Source organism: Balaenoptera musculus, chromosome 1 (assembly GCF_009873245.2).
Source record: "Balaenoptera musculus isolate JJ_BM4_2016_0621 chromosome 1, mBalMus1.pri.v3, whole genome shotgun sequence".
Taxonomy (NCBI): domain Eukaryota; kingdom Metazoa; phylum Chordata; class Mammalia; order Artiodactyla; family Balaenopteridae; genus Balaenoptera; species Balaenoptera musculus.
In genome coordinates this window covers 21,969,686-21,979,275 of record NC_045785.1, presented here as the reverse complement: position 1 = coordinate 21,979,275, position 9,590 = coordinate 21,969,686, and the positions used below count along the sequence as shown (strand labels likewise).

Genomic DNA, 9,590 nt, shown 5'->3' with positions numbered 1-9,590 from the left:
GAAATGCAGTGACTGGGTGAAAAGGTAATAAATAGCACACTCTCTTAATTAAAATGACACACTTGTCTTTGGTTCCATTTCTGCTACAGGGAGTAACCAATCATTCATTTATTCATTATCCATTCACTTAACAAGCCCCAGAGGCCTGTGCTAGTCACTAAGGAGCACTAAGATGTGAGTAAATTGTGGTTCCTGTCTTCAAAGCACTCACAATGGACTGGCAGGGACAGGCAGGACAACAGCCATGACAAGATGGAGTAGGAGTGACATTTGTAGTAGGCAGCTTCTGACAAGCTTCCAAATGATCCCCACCTCCTGGTATTTATGACTGTGTAATTCCCTACATGTGAGTATGAGCTGGACCTAGTGAGTTGTTTCTAATGAATGGAATATGACCAAAGTGAGAGGATGTCACCTCTGTGATTAGGTTACAAAGGACTGTGACTGTCACTTAGCTGCCACTCTCTCTCTTGCCCTCTCATCTGCTCGCTCTGATGAAGCCAGCTGCCATGCTTGCTTCACGGAGAGGTCTACATGGCAAGGAATGGAGGGAGGCCCCCGGCCAGCAGCTTTTGAGGAATTGAGGCCTCAGTCCAACAGTCTATGAGGAACTGAATCCTGCCAACAATCATGTGAGCTGGGAAGCCGATCTCTTCCAGCTGAGCCTTAAGACAAACCATGCCCGGATGCCTGATCCACAGAAACGGTGAGATAATGCCTATGGTTCTAAGCCATTACATTTTGGAGAAATGTGTTATGCAGCATTAGATAACTAATGCACAGGTGGAGTGGTCCATATAAGCACAGTGTGTGACAGACGACAGGTGCACACGTGAAGGTGAGGCACTGAACCACTGTGGCGGGGAAGGGCTGCATCTGGTAAGATGTCTGAGAGGAGAGCAGGCTGGCATTGCGTTTTGCAGGCTAAAAAGGCATTAGTTAGGGGAAGAAGGCGTTGCCAGGCAGAGTTTGCAGAACAATCAAGCTTTGTGACCGTTTCTCAGATCTGTTACCAGCTCACTTGTCACACCATCGATTGGAAGTAAATTTACTTGATCAGAGGTGAAATCAACAGAGCTTCAGGGTCCCTCACCAGCATATACCATTCAAAGCCCAGGAAGGGCCCTAGCAATTTTGTGGTAATAATTTTGCATTCTTTTTCTTACAGAAATCCCCCGACTTCAGGTCCTGCCTCAGTGGACCCGCCAAGACCCTTCCACTGTCACCCACCACTCACCCCTCCCAATCTACAACATTGACCTACCACTGTATGTATTTTATTTTGTTTGGCTTCATCTCTTTGGAAACTGTTTCTCAGAAGCCCAGGCTTCCCCTCCTGCCTTCACTTCCTTAACCTAAACAATCTAGGTTCTGTAAACTTTCCTCACAGGCCCTTTTCTCTAACTCTTTAATCATCTTTACTGCTGTTTTTGAAATGTCTCAGAGTTTTCCCTTAGGTAGTAGTGCCCAGAACGTATGTGCTTTTCTAAGCAGCAAGTCTGGCTCCTGACCAGATGGCATCTGAGCAGGGCCACTTTGCGGCTGGCTGAGTCCCAGGAACCGCCTCTCTTTCCTGTGTTGCCCCACCCCCAACTGCAGAATGACTAAGGTTCAGAGAAGCAAAAGGAGTGACTAGGGAAAAGGTAGAAAATGCAATAGGAGAGGGGAAGCCTTGCTTCCTTAAGGGTGGGACCTCTCTTTTAGGATGCTGATGGTAGTACTTCAAGACAGTCATGGTCTGCTAGGGGGAAGGAAACTGACATTACCCTTGTCTACTCTGTGCCAGGCACATGGGCTTTCCAGTTGCTATCTCGTGGATTCCTCACTACATCCCTACAGGTTAAGAGCCAGACTCTCCATGTTATAGCTGAGGAAATTAAGGTTCAGAGTTGAGAAGTAGTGTGCACGCCTCACAGCCAGCAAGACCAGGGTCAGGCCCAGCTGACTTGAGGCCCAGGCTCCAGCCCCACCTGGTGACCTCTCCATCCTTTATTGGGCATAATCACCTACATTCAAGTTCTAGATGAAAATTGGTGGGCATTGCAGCAAAACTTTACCTGGAAATAAGTTTTATAAATGAAAACGTCAGGCAAGCTAAATTCTTGTTTCTGGAAGATCTGTCTAATGAAGAAGACCCACCAGTGAACTGGGAACCCTCCCAGGGTTTGGATTCACTTCTAGAGAGAGAAAAAAATGACAAGAGAAGGCAGGAGATCTAGACCCCAAAGTACAAAATCGGTGTTGAAAGGCTGGACAGACTACAGTGTGGGGATAACAATGAAAGTAAGAAAATAACAACTGTTGTTTATCAAGTGCTTACACAGTGCCATGCACTGTGCTGGATGCTTTCTATAGGTTAGTGTGCCTTATCCTCACAACAAGCCTGCTATAAAGATAGGGTTATCATTCCTAATTTTAGGTTGGGAGCCTGAAGATGAAGAAACTTACACACGGGCAGGCAGTGGTGATGCAGGGACTTGAACCTAGGTGTATCTGGCTCCAAAAGCCATGCTTATATCCACTAGGCTTTGCTAGGTCAAGGCGAATGGGAGCGGGAGAAATCTACTTTCTGTCGATGAAGTTAACACGGCGAAGTGGGGGTTAGCAGGTGCCATAACTTGGGAGTGTGTGGCACAGAGGAGGCTAGGGCTCCCCCGGACCCAGTTCTTGCGGGTAGCAGAGGTGACTCAGGAGACCCTTGAGAGCCAGGAACTGGGTGCTGTGGAAGGTGTCTGCAAAGGAGGCTCTTGGGTCCAGAGTGGGTGGAGAGAATCAGAGTCTCTCAATATCTATTGACCGCTCCCTGGATTGGCTCAGGAACTTGAAGGGGAGGGGCTTAGGCCTCTGGGATGCTGATCTGAGGCTGGACCAGGAAGCTGGAGCTCGCTTGCCCTCCTGGTGCTACGGCCCCAGTGCTGTAGTCACACGTCTGAGTTTGGATTCTGCCCCTCCTCCTTCTAGGTTTACGACTTAGAGATCTAACAATCTTGAGCCCCAGGTTTCTGTAAAGTGCAGATAATCAGAGTATATATAGCCAAATAATAGATAATAAATTTGCCGTTGGGAGAATTCAGTGAGGTGACGGATATGAAGGACTAACTCAGCGCCTAGGGCGGTGGGCGCTTGGTAAACGGCAGCCATATTATCGCGAGATTCCATCCTCTGCTGAGGCGGTGAAGCTTTTTCTGCTTTCAGCTTGCTTTCACTCCCATTGCCTACTTTGGTAGTAAAGTGAGACTGCATTCCAGGGAGGGAGTAAATTTAATATGTCTCTCACCTTTCACTTGTTCAAACTCTGAATTTTTAAATTGTTTTTATGGTTCACAGCTCACTTCACAATTGTAATTTGTCTCTGGCCTGGAAGATTTTAACCCTCACATAAAAGCAAATAGATTTTTCATGCTAGGAATTTTCTCTGTAGGCGTTCTTTCTTCTGTAGGTGTTTTTTTTGTTTTTGTTTGCTTTTTGTTTGTTTGTGTTTTGTAAACAAAACATTGGATTGGTGTTAAAATGGTTCACTGGTCAAAATCAGTGACCAATTCTGGTTTTCAGGACAACAACAATATTTTATTGGAAAGAGTGGGTTAGCTCACTGAGGCAAAAGCTAAATGGCAAGCCTCAGAAAAAGCACACAGGGTAGCTCTAGGGAGTTGGGAAGCAGGAAGTGATGAGCAGTAGCTCCAGGCACTATCAGGTGTGCCTTGTGTTAATCTACCCAAGGTTAAATTCTTACAAGGAAGCGTTTGATTGACCTGACATGGGTTGTGCACCTACCCCCTTGGTTCAGGGAAGGAGAGGACACCTAGATTGAAATTTAGAATAAGTGGGCGTACACTGGGGGAGGGTAATGCCCAGAAGGTAAACGGAAGTGCTGTTACAGGAAGAGGGGTATGTGTGCTGGGTGAGCACACACAGCAAGTGTTCCCTACCAATACTGTTCTCCCTGTGATGAAATATCAAGATTCTGGATTTTTCTAGTATTCTCAAATATGCAGGATAGTTGAAAGAATACAACAATGAGCACATATCTACCCTTCCTCTAAATTCAACAACTGCTAACGTTTTGCTACATTTGCTTTATTTTTAAAAACTTTTATTTATTTATTTTTGGCTGCATTGGGTCTTCGTTGCTGCGCGGGCTTTCTCTAGCTGTGGAGAGTGGGGGCTACTCTTCATTGTGGTGCGCGGGTTTCTCATTGTGGTGGCTTCTCTTGTTGTGGAGCACGGGCTCTAGGCGCGCTGGCTTCAGTAGTTGTGGCGCACAGGCTTAGTTGCTCTGTGGCATGTGGGATCTTCCCGGACCAGGGATCGAACCCGTGTACCCTGCATTGGCAGGCAGATTCTTAACCACTGCGCTACCAGGAAAGTCCTGCTACATTTGCTTTAATTTCTCTCTGCATTTTAAAAATTTTGTGAACTATTTGAAAGCCATAGACATCATGGGCCTTTACCCTTTAAATAGTGAATACTTCATGTATCTCCGGAGGATAACAACACTTGCCTACATAAATGCAATACTATTACCACACCTAAGAAAGTTAATACGTATTCTATAATATCTTCTAATTGCAAGTTCATGTTCAAATTTCCTCAATTGATACAAGAATATATTTTATAGATTTTTTTTCAGATCAGGATTGAATTAAAGTTCACTCGTTGCACTTGGTTTTAGGGTCTCTCTATTCTCTTTTTTTTTTTTTTTTTTTAATTTTCAGATAACATTGATTTTGTGTTTCCTTTCAGTGTATTTAGTAAGCCTAAGCAGAGACATCTTTTTTTTTTTTTTTAATTTTTATTTATTTATTTTTGGCTGTGTTGGGTCTTCGTTTCTGTGCGAGGGCTTTCTCTTGTTGCGGCAAGTGGGGGCCACTCTTCATCGCGGTGCGCTGGCCTCTCACTATCGCGGCCTCTCTTGCTGCGGAGCACAGGCTCCAGACGCGCAGGCTCAGTAGTTGTGGCTCACGGGCCCAGTTGCTCCGCGGCATGTGGGATCCTCCCAGACCAGGGCTCGAACCCGTGTCCCCTGCATTGGCAGGCAGATTCTCAACCACTGCGCCACCAGGGAAGCCCTATTCTCTTTTATTTATTTATTTTTTGGCCGCACCGCGTGGCTTGTGGAATCTTAATTCCCCGAGCAGGGATTTAACCTGGGCCCACGGCAGTGAAAGGGCCAAGTCCTAACCACTGGACCTTCAGGGAATTCCCTCTATTTTCTTTAAATCTAGAGCAATTCCTCTACATTTTTGGATTTTTCATGTCATTGACGTTTTAATCCAGGTTAGTTGTCTTTTAGAAAATATTACATTGTTTCCTTTGAATTGCTTTTTTTTTGTATAGTGTTTTTTTATTGTGGTAAAATATGCGTAACATAAAAGTTGCCATCTTAACTGTTTTTAAGTGAAGAATTCAGTGGCATTAAGTATATTGTCAAGGTTGTACACCATCACCGCTATCTATTTCCAGAACTTTTTCATCATCCCAAACAGAAACTCTGTACTGATAAACAATAAGTCCCCATTCTCCCTTCCCCCAGCTCCTGGTAACCTTGGTAATCTCTATTCTACTTTCTGTCTCTATGAATTTGCCTATTCTAGGCGCCTCATCAGGTGGAATCATACAGTATTTGTCCTTTGTGTTTGACTTATTTCAGTTGACATAATGTTTTCAAAGCTCATCCGTGTTGTAGCATGTATCAGAATTTCATTCTTTGTATTGCTTTTTAAAGTTAATCTGTTGGAGTTTTATATTTAATCTTTTATAAGATAACTTTTTCACATGAAGGAAAGTATTTACATGCATTATCAAATTTAAGAGACTCTGCCTAGACTTTTATACTTGTCAAGTTAATTAGATCTAGATCAGTGAGGTCATAGGGGGTTAATTTATCACCAAACTGGAATAAAATTAACCTTCTATAACAAAAATAGTTTACAGCTTTAAATGAATAACCACTGTTTTCTACAACAAACATTCTTTTTAAAATGTAGCTTTCTAAAAAAAATATAGTTTTCTATAATAAGAATTATTAGCCTCAGGGTTACAAGTAAATACTTCCTGGAATTATTAAAGCAAACATTCCAATATTATAGAAAAGCTCTTTGTCTTTTTAATTAAAAGACTTAGTCTTTTTATAATGACATGATTTGGAAGTCATTTGGACTGTCTTAAATTTTACGGTAACTCCTATGTAAAAATTCACTAGCCTTCTTCCTTATCTCTCAAAACAAAGGAGGATGGATAATCCGGTGTTGGCATTCTCTAAAGCACTTGGATTAATAGCTTCTCATCTTCTCAAATTTCCTGATAAAGATCAGACCTTTATGGTTTATTATAATGTTTTTCTGTATCTCTAAACTCATGAAAGCTTCATAATATTCCTTCTATTTCTCCATTCTATTTTGATTTTTAATCACTTATATAGATAGATATCTGACATAATTCTAAGCACTTTACATATATTTAATGCTCATACAACACTATAAGGGCTTTCTTCTTCTCTCCTTCCCTCTCCCCCTCCTCCTCCTTCTTCTTCGATAAGCGGTTTTTAAAATCTCCATTTTAAAGGTGAGAAAAATGAGGCACTGAGAAAGTACTTGACCTGCCCAGTGTCACACAACGGTGGGATAGCCAGGGAGTTCTGGGAGATCAGACACAATCTCTTTCCAGAGCCCTTGTTCTTAACCTCTATATATTCTCACTATAGTAAAAAAAAAAAAAGCAAACTTTACAGATACATACAACATAGAAATTAAGTCTCTTTAATCCTACCCACAAGAAATATTCAGTGCTAACAGTTTATGTTTTAATTTTAAATCTAATTACAGAGTACAAATACACAGATAACAACATTCTTGGTGGAAGTTATAGCCATAATTAAAAGCAAATATTAATCCATTATGTGGTTGGCAGGAAACTTCCAAGAGGCTTCAGTTTGACCCAGCTCAAGCTATCCAACTGGACAGGGCTAAGGGGTGGGGATGGCTCAGTTTAGTTGTGGGCAGCTGGCAATGATCCCCACAGCAGGTGGCCACTTGAACAGGAGGGGAACAACAAGTAGGAACAGGGGGCCAAAGTGGGTGAGATTAATATTAAATAGGGTGAAAGCAGGGGCAGAAACCAGGTATCCCAGATGAGTCCAGCCAGAAAGGATGACCCAGCACCAGTAAAGCAAGGGGCTGGGCTGTGGGTCTAGTGTTGCCCGTGAAGACAAGTCACAGTTAAATGGCGTCCCAAGGCTGTGCCAAGACAAATGCTACTAGACATCTGTGCGAGAAGATACTGTCTCAAGTATGTTAATCAAAATAGAAAGGCATCCTAGTAGAAGAGTGCTGGACATGGCAGGGTTATGAGTGGGAATCAGGCAACCAGAAATGGTTAGAGTGGGGGCCATTACAGATAGTACGAGAATGGGTATACATAAGGGCCTAAGTGAGCGGTTCTCAAATGTTTTTATTTCAGGATCCCTTAACACTCCTAAAAATTATTTAGAACCCCCAAAGAACTTTTGTTTATATGGGTTATAACTATTAATATTTTCTCTTTTAGAAATTAAAACAGAAATTAAAAAAATAAAGAATACACCGGCACGTATTCCAGTTAGCCATCAGAGAAATGATGGCACCACAGAGTCTCTGGAAAACACCACACTTTTTGAGAGAATAAGGGTAAAAACAAAAAAAATGCTGCATTAATATTATTTTTAATTTCACTTACTCCCTGATAGTGGCTCAGAGACCTCCATACTTTAAGAACAACCAGTCCAGATACTACGTAGCCTCTTATATTTGTGTAGTACTGTATAGTTTACAAAGCTCTGTGAATTAGGACTAGTATTCTTATTCCCATTTCAGAGCTTTAAAGCACACTGCCATGGAGCAGGGGAGGAACTAGGCTGTCCTATCTCTCAAGAGCTAATGCTGAAATGGTACCTTGGGTCCCTTGGCTGCTGCGATTGCACTTCCCAAGCTTCACGTGATTCCCGGGACTTGCTCTCTGGTCTAACACTTGGCTTTCTCTCTACCAGGGACCTGGTCAGGTTCACCCTGTGCCTGGAAAGCTGCAGAGCTGTCTGGGAGGAGTTAAAGGCAAGAACATCAGATGCTCAGATTTCCATGTGAGGGATTCTAATGTAGTCATCAAGTAAATATAGAGGGTCTACCTAGAAGGCAGAGATAGTGGGAACTGAGTATTTTAATTTTAATATCATACCTTCTCAGTCAGTTTTCAGCACAGGCAACAGAAATCTTTCTAGGTGTTTAAAGCAGAAAGCAATTAATTTCAGGAAATTGAATGCTTACAAAATCATTGTAAATCATTGAAAATCTGGAGGAGAGAGAATCAGAGGTCAACTCAAGAATGACTAATTTCAAGAACATAGTCATACTTCTCTACAATTAAGATTCAGGGGTCAGAAAGCTAGGACTGGGTAGCTCTCCTTTGGTGGCCACTGTTGCTACAACTGCCTTCCCAACTCATGGAGCTGGAGACTGGAAATGGAAAGACTGCTGCAGGAAAACCCCATGTCTCCAATGATGACCCTATTGGCCAGTAGGAATGGCCAAAATGCAGGAAAATGGTCTCTTCCTCATTTCCACCTTGTAAATCTTACCCAAGTGCATCTAATTGGCAATACCTAGCTTTCATCCAGAATCCTAGCTGTAAGGGAGCCTGAGAAATGCCATCTTTAACCTTCCCACTTCTGCAATATAAGAAGGCTCACTAGAAGGAAGTGGGAATAGATGTTTAACCCCAAATGAACCTAGTCAACTCACTAGATTTCTGACTATGGATTGACTGGAATGTGAGCTCCATGCAGGCAGAGGTTTTTGTCTGATTTGTTTTCTGCTGTGACCTCAGAGCCTAAAATATTACAAAGTAGTTGCTAAATAAACAGGTAGATAAACATCAAAATGAATGTTTCCTCAGGAGCTCTTTGGGTGAACATCAGAAAGATAACAATAGTGGCAAGAGGTCCAAGTTACTCTGACAATGTCCGGGGTCTACGTTGCCTTCCTTGAATCTAGATGAGCTTTATGATTGTTTTGACCAGTGGATGGAAGTGATGCTGTGTCAGTTTCCAGGCAGGCCTTAAAAGAATGGCAGCTTCCAGGATCTGTCTCTGCCATGTAAAAAGTTTAACTACCCTGATGGATAGACCACATGGAGAGGCTCTGAGACTACACAGCTAAACCCAGCCTTTCGGGCATTCCCATCAAGTGCCAAGCATATGAGTAAGGCTGTGTTGGACCCTCCAGATCAGCCTAGCTGCCAGTTAGAACATTACTAACGAACTCTGATTGATTCCAGATGGAAGAAAGGAATCATCCAAATCAGTCCTGCCCAAATTCCTGACTCAAAACTTGTGAGATATTATACAGTGGCTGTTTTAAACCACTGAGTTTTGGAATAGTTTGTTACATAGCAATAGATAACCAGAATACACTTCAAGTGTGATATTAATGAATACAAAGCTGCCTGTGGTAAGGATGCAGAAAATGTTCCATTTATATCTCATGTAGATTTCCAGGGTTATAATTTTAATCCTGTCTGGTGAGGTGTACTAAAACACGGGTTCGAGCCCTGGTCCGAGA

At 42.6% G+C, this 9,590-nt stretch overlaps 1 protein-coding gene across 1 annotated transcript in view; it reads left to right on the top strand.

Annotated features, from left to right (window-relative positions):
• The first annotated feature begins 552 nt into the window (after positions 1-552).
• Positions 553-9,590, top strand: part of EYA3 (EYA transcriptional coactivator and phosphatase 3) — a 122,722-nt gene continuing 113,684 nt past the window's right edge. The window contains exons 1-2 of the mRNA XM_036827381.1: positions 553-706; positions 1,169-1,268. The gene's annotated coding sequence lies outside the window, so the exon portion shown is untranslated. The remainder of the gene's footprint in view (positions 707-1,168; positions 1,269-9,590) is intronic.